At 39.1% G+C, this 27,614-nt stretch overlaps 1 protein-coding gene across 5 annotated transcripts in view; it reads left to right on the top strand.

Moving 5' to 3' along the window:
- HS3ST5 (heparan sulfate-glucosamine 3-sulfotransferase 5) overlaps positions 1-27,614 on the top strand; it is a 180,821-nt gene that overhangs the window by 131,543 nt on the left and 21,664 nt on the right. Inside the window, exon 3 of one of the 5 annotated variants that reach the window (XR_008199916.1) lies at positions 4,134-4,218. The exons of the other annotated variants lie outside the window; for them this stretch is intronic. The gene's annotated coding sequence lies outside the window, so the exon portion shown is untranslated. Of the gene's footprint in view, positions 1-4,133; positions 4,219-27,614 lie in introns of those variants that run through there. 5 annotated transcript variants of the gene reach the window in all.

The following is a 27,614-nucleotide window of genomic DNA, read 5'->3' on the forward strand; positions in this document are numbered from 1 at the left end:
TGCTCTCAAGAAGCTGATAATAATTCTGGCATGATGAAAGACATGGCGTGTTGAGAGAAATTTTTGTTTATGCTTTCTATAATTCCTACTAAAATGTAAACATCATGAGGGCTTAGAATACTGACTATGAATTGTTCACTGTTGTAGCCTTAATAACTAACAGAAAACCTGTACACAGTAGTCACTAAGTACACTTAAGTTAATGCCAGATTGCTCTTTAATGTACAAGAGACTGGGCGTGAGAGGAAGGGCAGTCAGTACTGTCTAAGACTGCAAAGGCAGCACACGCGGCTCTAAGCCAATGTATTATCAAAATCACTGAATCAGCAGCAGCCATGGATGCTTTTCTAAGAGAGAAGGGAGCTACAAGGTCCAGAGATATCCAGTAAAACCAGGAATCAATACCTGGATGACAAGGGAGGGGAAGACAGGTATACCACAGTGGGAGAGTTGATGCCCATTTGAACCAAGTCTCGATTAAGGCTGGCCCTGGATTTTTTCCAGGGAAGTCTATTTAATCCCTGGGCTTCCCTCATGGCTCAGATGGTAAAAAATCTGCCTTGCAATGTGGGAGACCTGGGTTTGATCCCTGGGTCAGAAAGATCCCCTGGAGAAGGGAATAGCTACCCACTCCAGTATTCTTGCCTGGAGAATTCCAAGGACAGATGAGCCTGGTGGGCTTCAATCCAAGGGGTTGCAAAGAATCGAACACAACTGAGCAACTAACATACACACATACATTTAATCCCTGGTTCCCCTAGATAGGCAGGTGGAGGTGAGCTTCCTCCATCAAAACTGGCTCCTGAACAGGAGTCAGAGTGGATCTATAGGTAGAGCCTCTACAGGATTCCACACTGAGTAAAACAAGGAACCTTAGGGATCAGCAATTTCATCTCTTGGTATGAAAAAGTAACATATACGTACAGACAGACAGACATCTTCCACTTAAACATCTAATAGATAAAAGGATCAGTTCCCTTAGGAGACAAGTACAGGAATACTGTATACATGCTTAGGAGCTTTAATAAAATATGATTGACATATAATAAACTGCACATGTTCCAGAAAAACATCTATTTCTGCTTTCTTGACTATGCCAAAGCCTTTGACTGTGTGGATCACAAGAAACTGTGGAAAATTCTGAAAGAGATGGGAATACCAGACCACCTGACCTGCCTCCTGAGAAATCTGTATGCAGGTCAGGAAGCAACAGTTAGAACTGGACATGGAACAACAGACTGGTTCCAAATAGGAAAAGGAGTACATGAAGGCTGTATATTGTCACTCTGCTTATTTAACTTCTATGCAGAGTACATCATGAGAAACACTGGACTGGAAGAAGCACAAGCTGGAATCAAGATTGCCGGGAGAAATATCAATAACCTCAGATATGCAGATGACACCACCCTTATAGCAGAAAGTGAAGAGGAACTCAAAAGCCTCTTGATGAAAGTGAAAGTGGAGAGTGAAAAAGTTGGCTTAAAGCTCAACATTCAGAAAACGAAGATCATGGCATCTGGTCCCATCATTTCATGGGAAATAGATGGGGAAACAGTGGAAACAGTGTCAGACTTTATTTTTTGGGCTCCAGAATCACTGCAGATGGTGATTGCAGCCATGAAATTAAAAGACACTTACTCCTTGGAAGGAAAGTTATGACCAACCTAGATAGCATATTCAAAAGCAGAGACATTACTTTGCCAACAAAGGTCCATCTAGTCAAGGCTATGGTTTTTCCAGTGGTCATGTATGGATGTGAGAGTTGGACTGTGAAGAAAGCTGAGCACTGAAGAATTGATGCTTTTGAACTGTGGTGTTGGAGAAGACTCTTGAGAGTCCCTTGGACTGCAAGGAGATCCAACCAGTCCATCCTAAAGGAGATCAGTCCTGGGTGTTCATTGGAAGGACTGATGCTAAAGCTGAAACTCCAGTACTTTGGCCACCTCATGCGAAGAGTTGACTCATTGGAAAAGACCCTCATGTTGGGAGGGATTGGGGGCAGGAGGAGAAGGGGACGACAGAGGATGAGATGGCTGGATGGCATCACCGACTCGATGGACATGAGTTTGAGTGAACTCCGGGAGTTGGTGATGGGCAGGGAGGCCTGGTGTGTGCGATTCATGGGGTCGCAAAGAGTCTGACACAACTGAGCGACTGAACTGAACTGAAACTGCACATATTTTAAGTGTACAATTAGATACTTCAATGTATGTCTGTACCTGTGAAGGGGCTTCCCTGGTAGCTCAGCAGTAAAGAATCCGCCTACCAATGCAGGAGACCCGAGTTTGACCCCTGGGTCGGGAAGATCCCTTGAAGAAGGGAATGGCAACCCACTCCAGTATTCTTGCCTGGGAAATCCCATGGACAGAGGACCCTGATGGGGTGCAGTCTATGGGATCACCAAAGAGTCAGAGAGGACTTAGCTACTAAAATAACAACAACATCACAGTCAAGAAAGTGAATATACCCAGCATGCACCCCTTCAAAAAAAAAAAAAAATATATATATATATATATATATATCTCCTCATGTGTCTTTGTAAACCCCTTGCACCAGTTACCTCTCAGCTGCAAATGCATTGCTTGCTAGATGAAAATGAACATGTCAGTAGAGGACGCTGGAGAGGTGTCACAGGAGGAAAAGGGTTTGCTTCTGTGTTCTGTTGCATGCTGTGGGCAGGCTTCCACAGCACGTGCAAGGCCAGGCCTCCACAGTGCCTAGCAGCCCCTGTGGCCAGAAGCTTCCCCCAGTGCTCCCTCAGGCACTTTCATAGCTGAGTCCTGCAGTGAGACATTTCTGGGGAAGAGATTCCCCTGGCACTGTACACGATGGATCTCTGGCAAGTTGCACCAGCACTACACTACAGCAACTTGCTTTGTTATCCAGTGAACCAAACCTGCACCCTTTCCAAGAAGGTCCATGTCTCAACCTGGAGGAGGGGAGGTGGCAGTGGGCCTTTACTCAGATGCTCTATCTCAGCATTTGGAGTGATATGCACTTGATCTTAGCCAAGAGTTAGAGAAGCAGATATAGATAGCTGCTTCTATGTTGCTATTGCTATAGAGTCCTCATTAACCTCTCCTGGTATAATTAATAATTCTGTGCATTAAACTTTCTGTTTGAATTACTGTGTTCTTTCCTTCTCTTGATTAGACCCAGACTGAGTATCAGTCTATCTCACTTTCTATCTATACCTTCCTGTATATCTATATGTCTATTATCCTAACCACTCCATTTCACTACTCTTCCTTCAACCCAGGCAAATGCTGATCTGCTTTCTGTCACTATAGATTAGAATTCATTTTCTAGAATTCTGTATAGGAACCCAAAGATTTTCTCATATGTTTTCTTCTGTAAATTTTGTAATTTTAGTTTGTACATTAGGTCTGAGATCCATTTGAAATTAATATTTATATATGGTACAAGATATGGAGCCAAGTTCTTTTTTAAATATATATATCCAGTTGTTCCAGCTGAAAAAATGATTTTTTTTTACTTACTGAAAAAATGATTATTTTGTCCAGTAAATTGCTTTGTACCTTTGTCAAAAAGCAGTTGTCCATATACATGTGGGTTTATTTCTGGACTCTTCTGTTCTATTGCTCTATTTGCCCATCCTTATACCAATGCAACATAGACCTAGGATGAACCTTGAAATCAGGTAATATTAGTCCTCCAACTTGGTTCTTATTTTTCATATTTGCTTTGGTTACTGTAGGCATTGTGAGTTTGGGTATGAATTTTAGAATTCCCTTGGAAATTTTTACCCAAAAAGAAGCATACTGAGATTTTTATTGGGATTAGGTTGAATTCATAAATCAATTTAAGGAGAATTGGAAGCTTCACAATATGGGGTTTTCCACCATGGTCAAGATATACCTCCCCATTTGTTGTTGAGTCCTCTTTAATTTTCTTCAGCATTATAATTTTGGTGTACAGGTTTGCATATCTTTTGTCAGGTTTATTTTCTAAATATTCCATGAGTTTGGTATTGTAATGGCATTGAATTTTTTATTAATCATTGCCAGTATAAAGAAATACAGTGGATTTTTATAAGTTAAACTTGTGTTCTGCAACCTAAATTCACTTATTCTAGTAGCCTTTTTATAAATTCCAGCAATCTTCCTCTACAGATAATCATGTCATCTGTGAGAAAAGACAGCTTTAACGTCAACCTTTTCAATCTGTCTCTTCTTTTCTTGCCTAATTGGAATGGCCGGATTCCTGTACAGTGATGAATAGAAATGGTGAGGATAGACATCCTTGTCTCGTTCTTGATTTGGGGGTAAGGAGAAAGCATTAAATATTTCATCATAAAGAATAATGTTAGCTGAAGCTTGTTCATGGATAAACTTTATCAGGTTGAGAAAATTCCCTTCAATTCCTTATTTGCTGAGAGTTTTCATCAGAAACAGACATTGGAGTTTTTCAAATGCCTTTATAGCATCTACTGAGATAATCATATGTGTTTTCTTTTTTTTTTACTTTATTTTACTTTACAATACTGTATTGGTTTTGCCATACATCAACATGAATCCGCCACAGGAGTACACGTGTTCACAATCCTGAACCCCCCTCCCTTCTCCCTCCCCATATCATCCCTCTGGGTCATCCCAGTGCACCAGCCCCAAGCATCCTGTATCCTGCATCGAACCTAGACTGGCAATTCGTTTCTTATATGATATTATACATGTTTCAGTGCTATTAATATGTAGTTATATTATTTGATTTTCAAATGTTAAGCCAATCTATAATTCTTGGGATAAACCTCATTTGGTTGTGATGCATTTTTTAAATGTTTTTCCATTTTTCTTCTCAAAAAGGCAGGAATTGAAATTCATGGGAAGAAAAAAAAACTAGGAAAATATAAAATTTCCTTCTTAATTCATTACTCAGTTTTAGTCAGTAATTTGAGCATTAGGGAAGATTATAATCTATGTTTGCTTCTCATTACCTCTCAATATAATTTCTACTACAAGTCTTTTTGTGCAATTTCTAGGATGTATTTAATGGAATTATTTTTAATATGCCATCTGCTGGTCTTCTTATTTTAACACGACAGAGACTAAGATTTGGTAAAACACATAACAACCTTAAAGAATTTATATCTTACTTGGTAAATTTTCTCCAACAAAAATAATGTTAAGTAGTTTTTCCTCATTATTTTCTAGAACTAAATGATTGTATAGCTTATCAGAACCTTATCTTGATTTACAATTTTTACATTGTATTTGACATTTCATAATTACCATGAACAACTGAATTCTTCTATAGGCTTCAGTTGTATTCAGGCATAAACTGCAAGTCTAACTAGCAAGGAATTTTTGTCAAAAGAGAAATTTTAACTCCATCTTGAGTAGTCTCCTGTATTAATTGGACACCACTTCTGAGCAGTCATTTTATCTGTAGCCATCACAAATCAGGACATCATTTTTAATACTTTTTATTTATTTATTCTTTGGAGGAGGGGCATGCCATGTGCCAGGCAAGATCCTAGTTCCTGACCAGGGATCCAACCTGTGCCCCCTGCAGTGAGTACACAAAGTCTTCACCACTGGCCCACCAGGGAAACCCCAGGACATCACTTTTATGTACTGCATACAAGAGGGAGTTCTAGATGATATGTTAGAAAGTACGGATATCTATCTAATATGTTAGTTTTACTCTGTACTATTATTTATAGAAAATACGAATACAACATATAATGAGTAGCGAGGAGTACATGTTTTTCATTTAAGTCTTTTTGTTTTTGTTGTTTATTCAGTTGAAAGTGAATTTAAGGAATGCTAGCTCAATACAGAGTTCTTAACAGCAGTTCTTAATTTGTTATCCCTGTACTAAATGATGGTATTTTATCATTTTATTCGATAGGTCTGTTTTAACAGAGAGACGGCTACTCTTAGATTAGTCGTATGATGAATGATAATGTAATTTGTTTCATTCAAGTAGGGAGAGTTCTTGCATTTCTGAGAATCCCATTATCCTTAAAACTTTGCCCTATTTTCATCTTTTCTTGAAATTATCTCCTTAGCTTAATTACAAGTGTAGTGTTTTCCCACAAGCAATGTAATATCTACTTAGCCTAAACACCCCAAAGTCAAGAAAATTTAGTGTTAAGTAAAATTGATTCATTCTGTTTGGATCGAAAGCAACATTACAGCTTACTGGTTAATCAATGTAAATTTTACTAATGTCAGAAGGAGTCAAGTCCGTTGTAAAAGAACGTGTGTGCAACCTATTTCATGCAACTGTATCTTCCATGCACTGTTAATTTGACCTCACTAATATAGTTTTGTGTGACAAAAAGGAGTATTTCATCAAAATATTCTACTTGTTTTGCATGGAATGTGTCCAGATAATGAAAGAGATGTGTGCTATATTGTGTAGAAACATTTGTTGACATAGCAAACTGCCTGAGCTGTTCGTGTCAAAAGCTGATCAGCTACTGATTATAGCAAATGTACAGAGTTCATCCTAAGCAAAATCAGAACAATAATGATCAAACCAATGAGTCCACGCTCTTCACCAAATTTAAATCTTGAAAATTGTTTCGAAGCTGACAGTAATATTTCTCCACAGGGGTATTATGTTACTGTGGTTCCATTTCCTGATTGAATGAATATGAGTAAAAAATATAAGCAATATTATATCATAATAGCAAAAATACAGCCAGTATAAATTTTGTTCAGATCACATAGGAAAATGATGCTATAACAACAGAACAAATGGCCTAATTATGAATCCCTCAAGGAGGTTAAAAGTCATACTTTACAGTGCCAAACAGTGCAACTCTACTATGTGGTAACTAGCCTAAAGTAGGGTACTATCTAAGACAAGCTTTAGTTAAAAGTTTACTAAAATTTATTTGGCTTAAAATTTAGGAAGACATTTGAGAAATTTTGTGGCTCTGTCAACTCTCCGAAAGCTATCCATTGACATTTGGGTGTCTGCTCTCTTTTTCCTAATGTCTTTTCCCCTTTGCTAAGTAAAAGTTTTCATTCGTAATTATTTTGTTGACCTCAAAATCAAAATCATTGGCCTCAACATAACAAGCCACAGAATGAGCTATGAGAGTGGTTGATTCTTCACTGAGGCCACAAAAAAAATTCACCAGGTCATCATCACAATCTTTTTTTTTTTTTCCTTTTTCCACAGAGCTTTGAAAGTGCTCTTAGGAAATGCAAAGATAAGAGGTATTCCTGAGCACAAGTACTTGCTCCAAAATCTATCCAGGTTTTAAGTGAATGGATAAAGGGTGTCTAAAACTGAAGTTTTAATTAAGCCTGAATTGAGGAGCATGATATTCAAGCCACAAGAAGGAGTCTTGTGACATACACTTAGTCCTTGGGTAACCTGGACCAAAGGTATTCTTCTTTTCCTGTGTGCTTTGTCCCATATACTAGTTATTTAAAACTTTCCTAGGAGAAGTAAAAAAAAAAAAAAAAATCAGATCAGCCTTCAGGAAGCTGCATTAACTTTTCAAGACCAGCCCCTGCATATTTGATGCCTAACAGATAGCTGGACAAAACCTAGTGAAGTGCCAGAATAAAATCAGCTATGCCCACGTGGTGCCAAAAACAGTTTTTGGGATGATGTTAAGTGTAGGATTCTGCAAGGTCCAAGAGAGTCTAGGAAACTAGGGCTGGTCCTGGAAAACCTCGAAACTGAATAGATTTGAAAAAAATACAAAGAGCGAGATGGCTGCTGGGGGCCTGAACAGGGGTACAAAGCACCACTGATGTAAACACATACTGATTCTTCGAAAACGAGACGGTGGACGTGGTTTTGTCTCTCTGGAAATACAACTTTAACCTATAATTAGTCAACAGGTGTGCAAGGTCTCTTGGGAAATCTGAATGCACATAGTCCCTTAGCTGTTGGTATTTTTATCTACACCACACAGTCTAGGTAGCAGAGGAAATGAGTTCAATTCCAAGCTCTGTCACTTGTGTGTCATAGGATTTTTATAGCTTATAAAAATCCCTGTGGTTTAAACACTTTCAAAATGAAAGCCAATACTTTTCCCTTTTGGATCTCAGGATCATTTTAAGTGTCAAATGAGATACAATATGTAGGAGTGCTTTGAAAATTAGAGCAGTAGATAAGATGCTACGAATATAGTCAATCAACAAGTAAGGAATTGCCGACTGTTTTCCAAAGTCAGCTGAACTCTTAAGAGCTGTGGTTCTCAAAGTTCAACCATTTGTAGTCAGTTTCCGTAAGTTTTCCCCTATCCTACCACCTATACTATTATTTACTTAATATTTTTTCAATAAATTAGCTCACATTTTTTTTTGTGAGTACTGAAATCTCATCCCAAAAGTAATATTCATAAAATCAGAGGCTGAAGTGATTCTTATATAATTGCAATACATGTTAAATGTATACTTATTAAAATTCTTTAAAGTTCTCTGTATCATGCTTCAGTAAATACTGCTAAAGAAGAGTGCCTTAAAATTCAGGCAAGTAGTTGAAACTGAACAGAGTCAGAAATGGAAAACATCAAAGGTTTTGGAAATTATTTTATCCTTTTTCAGATATAATTACTCTTTTCCCAAAATGTGCACTACTGCTTTTTACCTTTAGATGACATGGAATTTTATTATGAAATGCCTTTACAATAACTAAAGTCATCTGGAACTATGGAGTCCCAAGAAAAATGTGCATTAGAGGCTTCAAAAACCTGTCTTGGTCCACCAACTTCTGTTTACCAGGGCAAATACACACTGGCACATGCTGCAGTTCAGAAAGGGGGGCTTTTCTGAAATGCATGTTTGTGAAGCCAGATTTTAAATTTCTTATACAGTCATAGCTGTAGTTTGACATGTTGGCATTTATGATGTAATTTTAATGACAGAGTTTGAAACAAGGCTATATTGTGTGACTTTTTAGCACAAGCATTCAATCCAATAAGTTGAGCATTCTAAAAGGAGAAACAAAGACCATGTAAATCCCTTCAGACCAGAGTGCCTCACTCTTGCTTCCTAGGGTATTATTACTGCCATCAAGGTTTATTACCACTTTTCAAGTTTCCCAGGTCTGCCCCCTCCTCCATCACTGCAAGATTCTTCCTAGGCACCTAAGGCAGATGGGACCTATCATGGTCATGTCCAAAACGTCTGGAATACCACTCTCCTCTTGCTCTGAAGGTTGGTGATGGGAAGATGAACAGCAACAGGAGCCTCCAGACCTACAGATTTGCTCCCATTTCAGCACTGAAAGTAGAGATTCTAGAACCAGTCTATGTTCCGGAATGCCAAAGTCCTAAGGTAGAATGGACTGTATGCAACTATTCCTAAGTCAGGAGTTCAAGGACATACACCAGAATGATTAGGCAGAGGAGGAGATGCTATAGTAAATACATAGTCTTTTTTACTGATGTTATTTTTGTAGCCTTTGACACACCCAGAGACACTGAAAATCACCAAAATGGGCACTCCATGTGCATCATTCTTCAAGTTGATTTTACCACATAATCTTTTTCTTAGGGAGTAACTGAGGAGACTAGTGTCCCAGGGGGCACTGCTCTTAAAAGATAATCTTGCTATTTGTAGATAAGATAAAACATAATGCAATATAATATAGGAGGTTAGCTTTCCATGTATTTTTAAAATGTTACTTTTGTGCTTTGGAATTGCCCTAAATAAGTAAGTTGTCAACTTTTGTAAATCTCTGTTTATTCAGCTTAGTAACCTCTTTGTGGTTTCTAAATAATATAAGAATTTGATCATTATTTAGAAATCTGAATAACCGCAGTAAAGGAAGTAAACATTACAGTTAATTGAGACTACAAAATGCTGCAAAGGTTGCCAGTCTCACATGGCACCAGACCTTACTGAATTTTCATGACAGCTTAAAGAAAAGAAAGAAAAAGAATTCACTTTCAAAACTTAGAGAAAACACTTTTTGCCAGTTGCTAGAAGGCAATGGCAATCCACTCCAGTACTCTTGCCTGGAAAATCCCATGGACGGAAGAGCCTGGTGGGCTGCAGTCCATGGGGTGGCTAAGAGTCGGACACGACTGAGCGACTTCACTTTCCCTTTTCACTTTCATGCATTGGAGAAGGAAATGGCAACCCACTCCAGTGTTCTTTCCTGGAGAACCCCAGGGATGGGGGAGCCTCGTGGGCTGCTGTCTATGGGGTCACACAACTGAAGTGACTTAGCAGCAGCAGTAACCATGAATGTGATTTTGTTTATAGAAAGGCACAGATTAACTGTTTTCAATCCAAGTGCTGTGACTCTTAGCTAGCACTTTAAATTTAACAAATCTTATTCTCCATCTTGTCTGGGAGACCTTACCTACAAAGTGATAAGGCCTGTAATGACTCACTGGCATGATGTCAACTTTAGAATCATACACTGTATATGTTTTGAAACTAAATATTTCTTTTTGCCATTGACTCTTGACCCCCTTAGAACAACTGTCGCCTTCTTCAAACGCTCTCACTAAGTAAAAAGTCAATTGGCCGTAAGCGGTGATGAAGAAGTGTCATGTGATTAATGCTACAGTTTAGGCTGTTGTGATTAGTCACGGGAAAAACAGTTAAACTTCCTCCCCAAGAAACATGGTATGTTAACAGCAAATGGCCTGCCTGAGCCTGATAGGAATAAAGAGTTGGGCAGTGTTAAAAGCTGCCTATTGATTTGTGCCCTGACTGAAAGCCATGCGTTGATGTAAATGAAAATGTGTCAAGAGTTGATATTGATTTTTTTTAAGTCAGACCATCTCTGGGGAAATACTGCTAGCCATACTACTGCTCTTGTCTATGAGTGAAATAAGGTTCCTTTCCACAAGACTACACATGTCCAGACATCAAATTTTCCTCTTTAACTGAGGTGTGGTAGGATGCTAGTCCATCATCTGCAATCTCTGCTGGGGAAAAAAATGGCTCAGAGTCTCTATATCCAGCAATAAAATGAAAAAGAATATTAAGTTTAAGAGGGATTTGTATGTGGCAAGAAGTAGATCCATGCCACCTACCTACCAACTGGCCTGCTGTATATGGGTCACAACACATACATACAAACAGGCTAGAAATTTCCAGCCCATGTGTTCCAGGAAAATTATTTCAGAAAGATGTTTATTTTTAGAAAATCCTATTCAAAGATAACCATAATGTAAGATAGAGGTGAAATATATTAGAATATAAACCACAAAGTTGGGGCCTTTCTTCTTCAGCCTGTAGGAGACTAGCCGCATTTTCCCATCTTAGAAGTAATTTTCTGAGTTGTGCTTTATTCGTAGGCCAGAGTGCTTGTAAATATTGATGAACAATTTAAGAAAAGGCCAACAGTCAGAGCAATCATGAAGCTTTGGGTCAAATCTGGGGTTTTCAGCTGCCTAAGTAAGGCTGCACTTCATGATTCAGCTGGAACAAGGGGTGGACTTTAATATTGGACAATTAGAATGGAAAATTAGTATGGAAAAGGAGAGAGGTCGTCACCTGCCAATATAGGTGGATTATTTGGAATCAACTATTGGGATTAGAGAAATCCCTAATAAACTGATAAGGGAAAGGGTCATTCCCTCCATGGTAGTTTAGAGAGCTAAATGCACTTAGCTTGATTCGTTGGCGTCAGCCACAGGCACATGATAAAAACTCTACATTTCAAGTTGATTAGCTTTTTGTTGATTACTCAATGACCTTTGAGATATTCTAGATTTTATGATCTATACACTTTGCCCTTGAGATTAAATAAGAAAACAATGATCTGAAATATACCTTAAGGAAATGGAAATAATTATGAGATAATTCTATACTGCATTAAATTTTAGGAATATATAGCAAAAGCTGATCTATAGCTCTCAAAACAGGTATGACTTGCTGGAGCTGTAGTTTGACTAACAAACTAAGCTTATGGCTGATCCTCCAGAGTTTCCCTGAGGAGGTTACAAGAGCAACCCTTCTTGCAGCTGGGGAAACCAGTGCAGACCCAGAGATGTTCGCCTATGATGGTTCTAGACCAGCTCTTGACTGTTCTGCCAACTGCCATTCCTTGTATTGTTGGCTTGTATTGTTTCTTAGGATACATGTTGATTAAGTATCTCCAACAGGATAGTAAGTTTAAAAAAGTCAGAGATCATGCATTATAGTTCATTGTGTTATCAGCAATGCATGACAGTTTAAGGGGAAAAAATCTATAAATACACATATATACATAAATATACACGGATGCATGTAAAAGTGAAAGTTGCTCAGTCGTGTCCAACTTTTCACAACCCCATAAACTATACAGTCCATGGAATTCTCCAGGCCAGAATACTGGAGTGGGTAGCCTTTTCCTTCTCCAGGGGATCGTTCCAACCCAGGGATCAAACCCAGGTCTCCCACAATGCAGGTGGATTCTTTACCACCTGAGCTATCAGGGATGCCTAGATGCATGTGTGAATGCAAATATATATTAAATATATATATATATTTAAATGAAAGATGAGTTAGCCAGACCTATGGCATTGAATTACTTAGCCACTTTTCACTCTGAAATCAGAAAAATTCACAGCCCCCAATGAATTTACACAGTTATTTATTCTAGGATAAGCTCAAATCAACTCAGAAAATATTACTCAGAATGAAAAATGCTTCTCTTTTCTTCTCATGGCTTATTCAGCTGCTTAATATATACATTCATTAAGTAATTCCTAGAGGCATTTCTCTCATGCTCAGGCATATAAATATCATTTTCAAATATATATACTTAAGACAATGAAATGAAATGATTTGAGAGTAGCCATAAAGTCTGGAAACATGGATAATATTAAGTTATAATCGATATATAATATAATAACAACAAATCACTAGGCATTTGCTTATGTTTCCTGATTTAGCAGTCACCCAGAATTTTCAAATATGTGTCTAAAGGTATGCATTTAACAAATTAATTGATCTGATTTTTGACTTAAGTTATCAAATTGTAGAGTTTTGTGTGGTGGTGAAGTTTCGAGGAAAAAATTTTAGTGCAAGAATTGTCACAACCCAAACCTTCCAGGTTAAGATTATAGTAACTTTATCTATACCTTGAGTATTTTAGTATGCTCTTCACTTGCTTAGTAAAAATCTGAGACAGAAAGTATATGTTAGTATTTAATTCCGTCCTTTCCTTTCACAGCCTGTCTTGTTTTTTTCTAGACTAGCAAAAGTGGCAGACAAGTAAATGTTGTACAGAAGTTATGCACGTGTCCTTTGTTTGGAGGAAAGAAATAGAAAAAATGCACATGTATAAACCTAAAAATAAGAATGAATTACTTGACAGCCCACAAAATTTTGTTGCTGCTTTTCTTTTTTGTTCATTGGAGATGAAGTTCGTTTACAATCTGTATTTCAAATCTTAGTGAAGAATTAAAAGCCTGAAATGGGAAACAGATAAGAATGAGAATGTATACTGTGATAAAAAGAAAAAGGAAGGGAAGCTAGGGATAATTTTTCTCCTCTTTTCCATCTCCGACACTTACTAACCCATAAAACACTCCCGATTACTTCAAAGGATATTTTCCAGAGCACAAAATACACTTCAAGGATAGTTCTATGTGGAATTTTCAGATATTCATGCTACATTTGATGAGGGTAGAAACAAATAAGAAATAATGTGATGCAATCCTTCATATTTGGAACATATCTGAAACTGCGTGGAAACAAACATGAATCCAATATACTATATAAAGGATGCTAAATATCTACTTTTTCCTTTTCTAGTAATAATGCTTTGTATCGTAAATATAATTTAATGTTACTGTGGAGAAATTTTTAAATAATTTTGGCATTTTATATGCCTGAGAACAATAAATCAAATATATTCTAATATATAATAAAAGATATTTTTCTCTTAAGTATATCTACACAGGACCAAGCCTTTCATAGATTTCTTTAACAAGTAATATATTAGTATTCACAACTTTTGTATATTCTGTTGCACAGAGTTAAGCAATCTAATATCCAATTCCATATAAATCTATATGTCTATATCTACAGAGGTATATTTGCTTCATATCAGTAAATAATGATCTATTGATATGAGAGAATAATTCAGGTGATAAACTTTTTCAATATTTTCACTTTGTATTACTCAGAAAGAAAAGTAATCAGAAAACTAAATGAAGTTCTTTTTTCCCCTTTTATTACACCAAAGAAATTGAGTTCAGTGAAGCACATTGTGCCTTTCTCTTATCAGGTGCATACTTACATTTGCATTTCTAAATTATTTATCATAAATACATTCTTAACTCTAGCATACCTTAAAATAATAAAGTTCGATTTTATAGGCTTTATACAAACATGCAAATGTTAAGTTACTGAGGAATATACTTTAAATTACAGAGCATTTTTATTCATTATTCTATTACCCCTGGTGTGATACTCAGGTCTTCCAACAATTCTGGAATATTCGGGAGCCCCCTAGTGGCACCTGTATTTCTAATAAAATCACAAACTTAAAGAATAAAGTTAGTTGTTTCCTTTGTTTTGTTTTACTAATTACTTGGACCAGTTCGGGTACTTAAACATATTTTGTTGACTTTTTTTCTCTCAGTTTTTAAAAACTAGTAGATTTCCTTTCATGTTCCACAAATGTTGAATATGTTTCTGACATCAAAAATGTAATAATTCTCATCTCCAGTTATTCAAATGTCCAGTTACTTTTCATTCTTTCTCATCTTGTGACCTTTCCAGTCATCCCAGAAACCATCTGAAGACTGACCATGAAAAACATTGTCATGGGGAACAAAATTTCTATATTAAATTGTAAAAACATACATCTACCCACATAGATAGTAGTTTTAATACTGTTATAGTACAGAAGCCTTTTCTGTACTCTCCTCCCATTTAGCCAAAGGCAGACATATGCAATGCAGAGACTGCACCATCACTGCAACAGCCATGTAACATGTTTAGAGCTTTCTAACATTACATTTAAATATGGTAAAGATTTGGTGATAGCCAAAGCATGATGTCCCCTTGGGCCAAGTGAGCAATTTGCAAGTGTTCTGATGCTTTTCCAACAGGATCCCCACAAAGCCTCTATTCTGGCCTGGGATGATCCTCCTTAATAGGTGAGAAAAGGCTTCCTGGGGGATTACAGCATGTCCACAGAGTCTAAAAGGATGAGGTGAAATCAGTTTAAGAAATGATGGAGGAAAGCATTCCTCACAGTGAGAGCAACTTAAACTGGAATGTAGAGGTGAAAATAGCACCACTTTGCCTTGGAAGCTTTACTGTAAACTGTCAATATCACTGAAACACTGAGCGAGAGGTAGGAACATAGGAGACACATCCAGGGAGGCAGCAGGGCCAACCAGACTATGCAAGGCTTTGGGAGCTATGCCAAGGGGTCTGAATTCATCTTGAACACCAGTGAAAGTCTTGTGAGATAGACAGATTTAGGTTTTAAGGAGTGAGTCTAGTAACAAAACAGAGTAAATTTGAGGGAGAATACGATCCAAATCAGAGTGAAGATCTGGTCCAGGCAGGAAAGGATGAGAGAAATAGAAGAAGTCATGAAAGTACAGTGAGGTCATTTCTGGGCCACTGATGCCCTGGGCGATGGTGGAATTAACTGAGGTCTGAGAAGAGGCCCTGGCACATGCTGCCTCAACTCAGCACCCCATCAATTCTGTCTATTTACCCCCCTGCTCTTGGCCGTACTGCCACCTCCCTCCCTCTTTCTTAAAGGGAGCTCATGTGAGCATCCCATAGCCTTCAGCCCTGAAGAACCTTTACTGGTTCTTCATAAAGTACTGGTTCTTTCAGTACTGGTTCTTTGGAAAGACATGGGTCATGTAGCCTAAATCTTAGTGCTCTGGAGGGTGTAAAGCATGGAGGAGGAGAACTGGGTAGGAGGGAGGATCACAGGAGGCACAGAATGAGGAGATGCCAGATTCTGGGCATAAGGGCTGGGGAGAAGCCTAGAATGACTCCTAGGCTTCTGGAATGATGACCACTAAGACAGGAGAACTAATCACTGGTTTGTAGAGCCAATAAGAGACAAGGAGCAAAGTGGACTGCATTAGTTTTCTAGGCCGTGTAAAAAACTCCTACAAACTTTAGCAGCTTCAAACAACACACATGTATTATCTCATCATTCCTTTGGGTCAGGAGCCTGGGCACAGCTTAGCTAGTCTTCCCCTCAGGGTCCCATATGGCTGCAACCAAGGTGTCAGCCAGACACGTGTGTGACTCCTTGTTTGTGCTGCTGTTGACTGAATTCAGTTTCTCTAAGCAGAGAGCCCATAGCAACTTCCTTCTTCAAAGCCAAGTACAGAGATCTAAAGCAAGCTCGCTGTAAGAGAGAGTCTTATATAATGTAACAAAAGCACAGAAGTGATACCCCATCATCTCTGACATATTCTAAGGGTTAGATGCAAGTCATAGGTCTTACCCATGTTCAAGGGGAGGTAATTATCTAAAGGCATGAACATCAGGGGCCAGGGATCATGCTGCTGCTGCTGCTGCTGCTGCTAAGTTGCTTCAGTCGTGTCCGACCCTGTGCGACCCCACAGATGGCAGCCCACCAGGCTCCCCCGTCCCTGGGATTCTCCAGGCAAGAACACTGGAGTGGGTTGCCATTGCCTTCTCCAATCATGAGCCTTCTAATAAGGTTTTAAAATGTGAAATTTCTGGTTATCTTTACTTTCAACGGTCAATTCAAAGAAATTCCATTATATTGTAACTTGGACCATTATCACACTAACTTAGGACTGTTAGAATATTTATCTGGGAAATATCAGTTCTTTGGGATCTTCAGTAGCCATTCAAGAAAGGTTACATTATAAATATTTTTATAAAAGTTTCTTCTTCGCAGTCTTAAATGTCTCTGAGAAATCTTTTCATCATTCCAATTGTAAAAGAGCAAAATCTAAGAACACTTCATACTAAATGACAATGCAATAAAAACATTGGATTGTCGCTAGTTGCTGTCCTGTCCGCTGTGAGGTTTCATTTGACATAAATATTTAGTGAAATATTAGAACTGACTTTAAATCCTTCCCTTGAGCATCTCTTGTTGACCACCGCCGCCGCCCCCCCCCACAAAAAATGAGAATTTTGAAAACTAGAGACAATCCTAAAACATCATGTATTATATCCAGCCTTTTTCCAAGTCCTAATGACCTTTTCTTCAAAATACCTGCTCTATTCACCCTTTTCTCCATTCACACAACCTATACTCCAGGGCAAGCTGTCAGTACCACATGTCTGGATAAGTCAGCATCAGTGCCTGCCTGGTGTCCTCAGCTCTAGTATTTCCCCCTCACTCTGTTGGTCCTATTCAAGGTCAAATGTTTTTCTACATAAACAGCTTTTAACAAACAGTTAACTTGTTCAGCGTTTTGCGCTGCTGCCCTATTTCCTACTCTACCATCTATACACACCCACACCCGGCTTTTTAGAAGATCTGTCAGCTCATATATATTCCATTCAATCTCACTTCCATTCTTTAGTGCAAACCATATTTTCCTTCTCCACTAATTCCCTCCTACACGTGGTTCCTACACAAGGCAAGCTCTGTGTCTGTTTCCTTACCTCTGCTCATATGGTACTTGGATTATCCATGCCCCTTGTCATCATCATGAATGCCCTAAGTCACAATGAATAGACACTGAAGGATGGAAAACCCAGGTAAAGAATGAGAAGAAAGCCAGATTATATATGACAGAAGAGGAGAAAGATAAACAAACCTATAACAAGACTCAGAAGACAGAAGAGAAGGCAGAGCCAGAAGGCTGGAAGAAGGTGGGTGTAATGAGCACTAATGTTATCACATCCCAGAACTTAAAACCAATCCGTAGAGCCAGGTTAGGTTGCTTAGCCTCAACAAATGTAAATATCAGGGGATGAGATAAGCAGAGAAGGACAGACAGAAAGCATCCAAGAAAACAAAATCCAAGAGGGCAAGAGGGATCATGTGTGAGGATCTGCTCGGGCATTACAGGGATGGGTGGGTAATCAAAAAGGACCAGCAAGTGCACACTCACCTGCGTGATGAGAGAAGAGCTTGAGAAGAAAGACGGCACTCTGCCTGAGACCTTGGTTCTCCCATGACGCAATGAACTTTTTATCCAGGGAACTAGATACATGTGGAAGATTGTGGAGGATCGTGGTCTTTAAAGCCAGTCAGTCTTGGGTTCAAATTCCTCTTCCACCATTTGTTGGCTGTGTGACTGTGGACCAGTTGTTGACATTCCCCCAGCCTGATCTATAAAATGTGGATATTGGTATCAACCTCGTGGTGTCATAAGGATTAAATATGGTTACATACATATGAAATGCCTGACATCTAACAAGTATACACATATTTATTGACTTTTATGATGATTTTTATTTTTCCATCTGCCAAAACTAAAATGGCTATCCAGTCATCCCTGAGAACTGCGTGACCTTCTCTAAGCTCTTGTGCCCTGTAGAGTCTGCCTCAGTCTCTGTTATGTCACAGAAAATTCTGTGGGTCTGCACTGCTTCATTCTGTTGTTGTTCGGTCAGTAAGTCATGTCTGACTCTTTGTGACCCCATAGACTGCAGCACATCAGGCTTCTCTGTCCTTCGCTATCTCCCGGAGTTTGCTCAAACAAATGTTCATAGAGTTGGTGATGCCATGCAACCATCTCATCCTCTGTCATCCCCTTCTCCTCCTACACTCAGTCTTTCCCAGCATCAGGGTCTTTTCCAATGAGTCAGCTCTTCACATCAGGTGGCCAGATTATTAGAGCTTCATTTTCAGCATCAGTCCTTCCAATGAATATTCAGGGTTGATTTCCTTTAAGATTGACTGGTTTGATCTCCTTGCTGTCCAAGGGACTCTCAAGAGTCTTCTCCAGCACCACAATTCAAAACATCAATTCTTCGGCACTCAGGTTTCTTTATGGTCCGACTCACATCCATATATGACTACTGGAAAAACTGTAGCTTTGACTATACACTTTTTTGTCGTCAAAGTGATATCTCTGCTTTTTAATACACTGTCTAGGTTTGTCATAGCTTTTCTTCCAAGGAGCAAGTGTCTTTTGATGTCATGGCTGCAGTCACCATCTGCAGTGATTTTGGAGCCTGAGAAAATAAAGTCTGACACTGTTTCCACTTTTTCCCCATCTATTTGCCATGAAGTTATGGGACTGGATGCCACGATCTTAGTTTTTTGAATGTTGAGTTTTAAGCCAGCTTTTTCACCCTCCTCTTTCACCCTCATCAAGTTTTAGGTTATATAAACTAATTGCCCCAATGATATCATGAATTCCTTGGGGAAAGTCTTCCCATTGCTGATCCCCTCATAAACTCAGCTGGCACTTGCTATTACAGTACATTTCAAGGCCCTACTTCATTCATATCTTCAGCAAAGTTTCTTGAGTGCCCACTAGGTGTGATGCATGAAAGTGAAAGTGTTAGTCTCTCGGTCGTGTCTGACTCTTTGCAACCCCATGGGCTATAGCCTGCCAGGCTCCTCTGTCCATGGAATTCTCCAGGCAAAATACTGGAGTGGGTTGCCATTCCCTTCTCCAGGGGATCTTCCCAACCCAGGGATTGAACCTGGGTCTCCTGCATTGCAGGCAGATTCTTTACCATCTGAGCCACCAGGAAAGCTCTATTACAGTGCATTTCAAGGCCCCATTTCATTCATTTCTTCAGCAAATATTTCTTGAGCACCCTACTAGGTGTGATGCATAGGGATGCAAAAACAAAAAAGAACAACAGCTTGGCTTCCTGGAGCAAGGCATGGATGATATCACTCAAGTAAGAGTGTGTGAATCTCAAAAATGGAAGGACCTGAGAGATTATCTGGCCATCTCTTTAATTTTATAAAGTTGTAATTGTGGATTTAAGAGATGACTCTGGCTTTTAATTTCTTCATGACTAATCTTTTGGGGAGTAGGGTATTGAATCATGTCATTTTTAAAATTTCCAAGGAGAAAATCTTAGGGTGTTTTTAACTGAGCAAGAATTTGGAACTGAACGGTTTTACCATCTGCCATGTCTTTGTGAAACTGAGTCTGCTTCTCTCAGAGAATATTGCCAGCAAATGTGCATGGCACAACCTCCTGCAAGTCTTTACCAGAAAACTGATAAAAGTTATCTCTGGTGGCTCTGGTCTCATTGCTTCTTCCCCAGCATGAAAAAAGGGGAAAAAAATCTGTCATAGAAACAGAGGTAATTCAGGCAGAAAGCAAAGATATTTTCTACTTTCTTTGTCAGGGAAGGCCAAGATGGTGGTTTCCTCTGATGGTCATTCCAGACCATTGCTTCGTACATTTGAAAAGACACATCTAAGCATGTATATAAAGAAATCCACTTGAATCAACAGTTTGATCATCTGAAGAGTCAATGGCTTTAACTAAACTGTTTGCTCAACACCCTTCAATCTTGATCCACAAACTTATCTCAAGATTTGAAGACCAAGGGGAAGATTAACATCTCGAGTTCCGGAACAGTAATAGGACATGATTTATTAATCCTACTAGAAAGTCTTAATTAGACACTGGAGCACTGGTTGTTTCATTGTTAAAAACTACCTAATCTCAAAAGAACTGAAAACTAAATAAAGACTAAGATAGAAAGCAGTGTTATAATTAGGTCCCTAAAATGAAAGCAATACTTTTCCCACATACAGAGAAGAGTGTTTGTCACTTATTTCTCCTAAATAACTCAGTATTAGCATTTACAATGAAAGTTTGTTGATATAAACATTCTTGAAATAGCTAGACATGTGGATATTGAAGAAACAGGAGACTATGATTCAACAAAATTCCACGAAGGCAGTTTTGTTGTGAGTTTCAGCTGCAGCACTGTTGGTGCCATCCAGGTTTATTAGCTAGATGACTTCATTATGATTCTCTTCTTGTTCATTTATTAGGTTCTTTCTACTAAGAAACACTAATTTTTAACACAAGGATTTGATAACGCAAGTCTACATATTTTGACACTGCTTCATTTCATTGGCAGGTTTTTCAGTCTACCCATTACACCCAAAAAGGAAACAGGGATGATGGGAGGAGCAAGGCAGCCACATAAGGGGATGGTAGACATTTCCTCAAGTTTCCTCAAGCTAGAAGGGTGAAACATAGCAAACCCACAATAATATGTGTGACCAACAGGCTTTCCCAAAATGTGTTATGTTCTAAATTGTGTTTTCATTAGTAGGTTCAAGATAAGAGCAGAAAAGAAAAGAGGGGAGGGAGAGAACTTTGGAGATATTCACCTGTTGTTTCAAAATAAGTCCCCTTGCTAAAATAGAGGTGGGGAAAATATTGTTGGTGTTTTACACACAATTAGTCACAAAGTATACTAATAAGCCAGATTGTCAAATTGTGTCAATCACATCTAAATAACAAGCAAATTGCCTTACACAGATGGAAAATGCATGAGATGCATAGATCTCCTGTGTAAACAACCTCAGTTAAGATTTATTAATTTTGTTCTACTTATCTTTTCTATTTTAAATCACAGCCTTCATTCTTTTCAACTTCTTAAAAAATCATTAAAGCCTAAACCGCATATTTAGAAATCTTCAAGCTTTTCTAAGTCTCCTAATCTTTATCAGGAGTGGGTAGGATTTCAGCTGCACAGAATTCCCAGGAAAATGTCAATTGCTCTCTCCTCATCCCTGGAGTTTCAGAAATGAAGCAAGAGCAGCCCCAATATCAAGTTTTGGGGAGCCATTTTAATAATGGTCTAGTTGTTGTTATATTGGATAAAACTATTTAAAAAGAAAAGCTATTTTCTTTCCACATATACTATATCCCCAAAATTGTGTTTTGAAGAGAATATTCTGAAAACTAAAACATTAGCTGGTGAGGCAAAAATCATGAAATTGATGGCTTCCCTCTGTTCACTGGCCACAAATAATACCTCTTATTTGGGTATAATGAATGTGTGCTCTTATTCACAAATGATAATGGAAAATAATAGAAGCAAGCATAATATTTGGAAATAATATAGAAGACATCCAGCTCCTACACTCCTGATATATGATGTGTGGCCAGTTTTAGTTCACTTCTCTAAGTGTTAATGTTTCAAATCATAATACCTAATAACTTTGCTTTGAGGATTTTATGATGTAATGTATGGGGGAGAAGTGCTCTGTAAAATATCAAGCAAAAGATATATGTACAAAAGAGACCAGAACAAGAAGGAAGGGGGAATCAATGAAGTCCGTCACTGCTATTTTGAAAATTACTGAAAGCTCATCCTCTCCTCTGCCCGGGTAAAGGGTCACAAGATAAAGAAACACTAACCAGCTGGGAGGGGGTTTACCTGAACACGAGGGATAAGTGTAATTTACTCTTGTATATCCACGTATGCCTAGATGCCATTGCCAGGAAAACTATTGAATAAATAACAGTTAGCTAATAAGAATATTTTAAACATAGCTCCCCCTTGTTTCCCAAATTTCCTTCCTCTTTCTACATGGCAGAGTAAAAATCATACTACTCTGCAAATCATGAGATATGTTGTCTAGTGTGAGATCCCTAGGTGTGCTTTGCACTGGCCAGATTCACTGGGCCAATGTTTATTGACCCTGTAAGCAGCAGGTCCTGCACTGAGCACAAGAGGTGCAGGAGTATGCTTCATCCTGGGCTTCCATCTAGCAGGGATCACTCAGCTTCCCCCTCCAGGACTCCTGCACCTACAGGAAGGGGAAAATGCTCATGGCGCTGTCTCCAGTCTCTTCCAGTTCTGATGTCTATTTTTCTGTCTGCAGATTTTCATTCTTTATTCTCATCCAAAGACTCAGAAAATCTTCATGCTAATATTTACCTATTCATTAAATTATAAAATAGCTATATGAAATATATATATACAAATATTTGAATGTCTATAATATATATACACGTATACATGCATTTTACCCATAACTAATTTCCTAAATAGCATTACTCCATTCATTTATGCAGCACACTTTGAGAGTCTTTGAAGAAAGTCATTCTATTTGTGGAGGCATATGCAGATTTTTTTTTATATGTGCAGATATATCAAACAGCCCCTATCCTTTAAGTACTTGTAGTAGAAGAAACAAAAGACATTCACATATAATTACATGTCAGAATCCTTTCTTTAGAAAAAAATGCTTTCAGTTAATGGGATCAGAGAATGTTTCTTATAGGCTGTGGAGCTAACATGAACTGGAAGAAGGGACAGGATTTTGAGAAGCAACATGGAAGGAGAGATGGTCATATAAGAAATAGTGTGGGCAGAGCAAAAGACTAAAAGACTAAGAAAAAGTGCTGACCGTCATGGACACTTCATGTGTGAGACATGAGAGCTGAGGCTGTTAAAGGAGATTGAAGTCAAGTGTGAATCACGATGCCAAATGCAGGTGCTGTGAATTTATGCCCTAAAATCACTGCAGATAGTGATTGCAGCCATGAAATTAAAAGATGCTTACTCCTTAGAAGGAAAGTTATGACCATATTCAAAAGCAGAGATATTATTTTGCCAACAAAGGTCCATCTAGTCAAGGCTATGGTTTTTCCAGTGGTCACGTATGGATGTGAGAGTTGGACTGTGAAGAAGGCTGAGCACCGAAGAATTGATGCTTTTGAACTGTGGTGTTGGAGAAGACTCTTGAGAATCCCTTGGACTGCAAGGAGATCCAACCAGTCCATCCTAAAGATCAGTCCTGGGTGTTCATTGGAAGGACTGATCCTAAAGCTGAAACTCCAGGACTTTGGCCACCTCATGAGAAGAGTTGACTCATTGGAAAAGACTCTGATGCTGGGAGGGATTGGGGGCAGGAGGAGAAGGGGACGACAGAGAATGAGATGGCTGGATGGCATCATGATATGAGTTTGGGTGAACTCTGGGAGTTGGTGATGGACAGGGAGGCCTGGCGTGCTGTGATTCATGGGGTCGCAAAAAGTCGGACATGACTGAGCAACTGAACTGAACTGAACACTGTCTTTAGAGTATAATGCAAGCCATAATACGTAATTTTAAGATATAAGCAGCCTCATTATAAAGTTGAAACAAGTGAATTAATTTTTGTGATATATTTCCTTTTACCCAGTATAGGCAATATATCATTTCTTTTCAACATATGACCAATATAACCAATATAAAGCATTTTAATTAAATAGTTTACATTCTCTTTTTCATACTGTCTTTCAAATCTGTGGGTATTTAACACTTTCAGCAATGCTGTGCTAATGGCGAGTGACCACTGACTGCTATATTGGACAGGGCAGCTCTAGGCTGTGGACAGACACTGCTTGGTTTTGAGGTAGAGAGTGGTTCAATAAAAGCAATTTTTAGACAGCTGAATGAGGTTTTGTTATGTAGATGTGTAGCAGATTGTGAGGATATTATGGTCACAAGCCAGGGAGATGATGCTGTAGAAATAACTGGGGCTTTGATATAATTGGGGATGGACTGTAGTGGGTGACTCATGTATTATAGAAAGTGTGAAAGTGTTAGTCACTCAGTCATGTCCAACTCTTTGTGACCCCGTGGACTGTAGCCCACCAGGCTCCTCTGTCCATAGAATTCTCCAGGCAAGAATACTGGGGTGGGTTGCCATTTCTTCCTCCAGGGGATCTTCCTGACTCAGATATGGAACCCAGGTCTCTCACATTGTAGTCAGATTCTTCACCATCTGAGCCACGAGGGAAGCCATGTACTGCAGAAGTTTAGAGAAATCCCAAGTCCGCACAATCCAATTTGAAGGAGAAAGTAATGAGCAATGTGCCAGTTGGTACAGGTAAAGGAAAAGGAGAACTATTTGTTTTATCACCTGATAATCTTGCTTATCTCACCGGATTAAAATCTCAATTCCACAGATATCTACAAGTGAACTATTCCAGGCTTTGAGGGGGTGGTTATAAATGTAAAAATGTGAACAGTTGTGGTTAATGTAACTTAACATTATTGGAAAAGCAGGCATTTACACAACAGAGAGAAAAACCTGATTTTGAATGCTTTGGAAACACAGAGGAGGAAGTATACAATTCTGCCTGGAAGAATCTAGAAAATGTTGTTGAAGGAAGTTATCTCAGAGCTGAATACTGAAGAATAAGCACAGTTTCTACAAGTGGACATAGAGAAAGAACATCATGAGTAGAAGGATGGGCATGAAGGAAATTAGCAAGGTATTTGGCATGTTTTGGAAACTAGATATTGGCCAAATTTAGAGTTTATATGGACATATCATAAGAAAGGAAGTTGAAAGGTGAATAAGGAGAAATTGGGGTAAGGGAAGATCAACACCTAGTTAAATAAACAGTGTTCCACTTTGTTGCAGAGACCAGGAAAAGAAGCGTACTTACAGAGGTGAGTGTTAGGGAATGTGGCTTCAGCTTGAGAACAAGACACAGAGGGGTTGACTTCTGAGAGAGCCATATGAAGGCAGTAGCTTGTACATTATAACTCGGAGTACTGACTCAGTGTCAGATATAATGGTCTACCTTTTCAGTGAAAAGTATCCAACACTTCACTAAATTGACCTTTTCTTGCCAATAGCAAACTCTTGTATTATCCTCTCTGTTCAAAGTTTGAGAATAAGAGCTGACATTGTCAGAGGTACAATGTGTCTCTTGAAGGCAAGCCTTCCCAATTTGGCACTCAGTATTCTATGAGAAGCAAGCTATAGAGAGAAATCACTACTGCTTTTTTGTTTTCCTTAAATTACAGATGGTGGGGAAATATACCTGTGTTGGTTTTCTAATGCTGCATGATAAATGACTACAAATAGCACAACCTAACACCCATTTTAATTTTATTTTGGGGGGCTCCAAAATCACTGCAGATGGTGATTGCAGCCATGAAATTAAAAGACACTTATTCCTTAGTAGGAAAGTTATGACCAACCTAGATAGCATATTCAAAAGCAGAGATATTACTTGCCAACAAAGGTCTGTCTAGTCAAGGCTATGGTTTTGCCAGTGGTCATGTATGGATGTGAGAGTTGGACTGTGAAGAAAGCTGCATGCCGAAGAATTGATGCTTTTGAATTGTGGTGTTGGAGAAGACTCTTGAGAGTCCCTTGGACTGCAAGGAGATCCAACCAGTCCACCCTGAAGGGGATCAGTCCTGGGTGTTCATTGGAGGGACTGATGCTGAAACTGAAACTCCAATACTTTGGCCACCTCATGCAAAGAGCTGACTCATTGGAAAAGACTTTGATGCTAGTAGGGATTGGGGGCAGGAGGAGAAGGGGACGACAGAGGATGAGATGGCTGGATGGCATCACTGACTCGATGGACATGAGTCTGAGTGAACTCCAGGAGTTGGTGATGGACAGGGAGGCCTGGCATGCTGTGATTCATGGGGTCGCAAAGAGTTGGACATGACTGAGCGACTGAACTGAACTGAACTGAACACCCATTTATTAGTTCACAGTTCTGTAGGTCAGAAGTCCAGGTGGCCTCAACTGGATTCTCTCTGGAGAATCTCGCAAGACTGAAATCAAGCTGTCAGCTTGACTGAGCTCTTACCTAGAGACTCTGGGGAAGAATCTTTTTTCAAGGACATTCTGTAGTTGACAGAATCCAATTCCTTGTGGTTGTAGGAATAATGTCCCCATGTTTCTGGCCAGAGGTCATGGTCAGTTCCCAGAAGTTGCTCTCCAAGTCCTTGCACCTTAAGCTCTTGCCGCTGCTTGCTGCTGCTGCTGCTGCTAAGTCGCTTCAATCATGTCCAACTCTGTGCAACCCCATAGACGGCAGACCACCAGGCTCCAACATCCCTGGGATTCTCCAGGCAAGAACACTGGAGTGGGTTGCCATTTCCTTCTCCAATGCATGAAAATGAAAGTGAAGTCACTCAGTGGTGTCCGACTCTTCATGACCCCATGGACTGCAGCCCACCAGGCTCCTCCGTCCATGGGATTTTCCAGGCAATAGTGCTGGAGTGGGGTGTCATTGCCTTCTTGCTTAAGCTCTTGACAGCATGTCAAATCCTTCTTTTGCTTGGAACCTCTCTAATTATCCTTTCTGCTACCTGCTGGAGAAAATACCCAGGTTTTAAAGAGTTCCTCTGATTAGATTAGGCCTGCCTGGGTGGTTTCTTTATCTTAAGGTCAACTGATTAGCAACCTTAATTACAATCTGAAAAATCATTTTGCTCTGTCACAGAACATAATTGCAGGAGGAACAACAGGTGCAAAGGTCATGGGAGAAATGAAGAATTCTTCCATACCAAAATACATCTCAAATGGAACTATTTCATTTTTCCTTGGAAGTTGAAAGAAGTTTTTGCCACTTGACAAGAAACAAAGAAACAAAATTTCTTTGTCTATAAAAGGACAGATTTTGTCCTAGCTGAGTGACTAGTTAGATAGATAGGAATGAAATTTATATGAGTCTAAGGGTAAAAGCAGAGACATTACTTTGCCGACTAAGTCTGTCTAGTCAAGGCTATGGTTTTTCCTGTGGTCATGTATGGATGTGAGAGTTGGACTGTGAAGAAGGCTGAGTGCCGAAGAATTGATGCTTTTGAACTGTGGTGTTGGAGAAGACTCTTGTGAGTCCCTTGGACTGCAAGGAGATCCAACCAGTCCATTCTGAAGGAGATCAGCCCTGGGATTTCTTTGGAAGGAATGATGCTAAAGCTGAAACTCCAGTACTTTGGCCACCTCATGCAAAGAGTTGACTCATTGGAAAAGACTTTGATGCTGGGAGGGATTGGGGGCAGGAGGAGAAG

The sequence above is a fragment of the Budorcas taxicolor genome, chromosome 9, assembly GCF_023091745.1.
Source record: "Budorcas taxicolor isolate Tak-1 chromosome 9, Takin1.1, whole genome shotgun sequence".
In the NCBI taxonomy this organism is placed as follows: Eukaryota; Metazoa; Chordata; class Mammalia; order Artiodactyla; family Bovidae; genus Budorcas; species Budorcas taxicolor.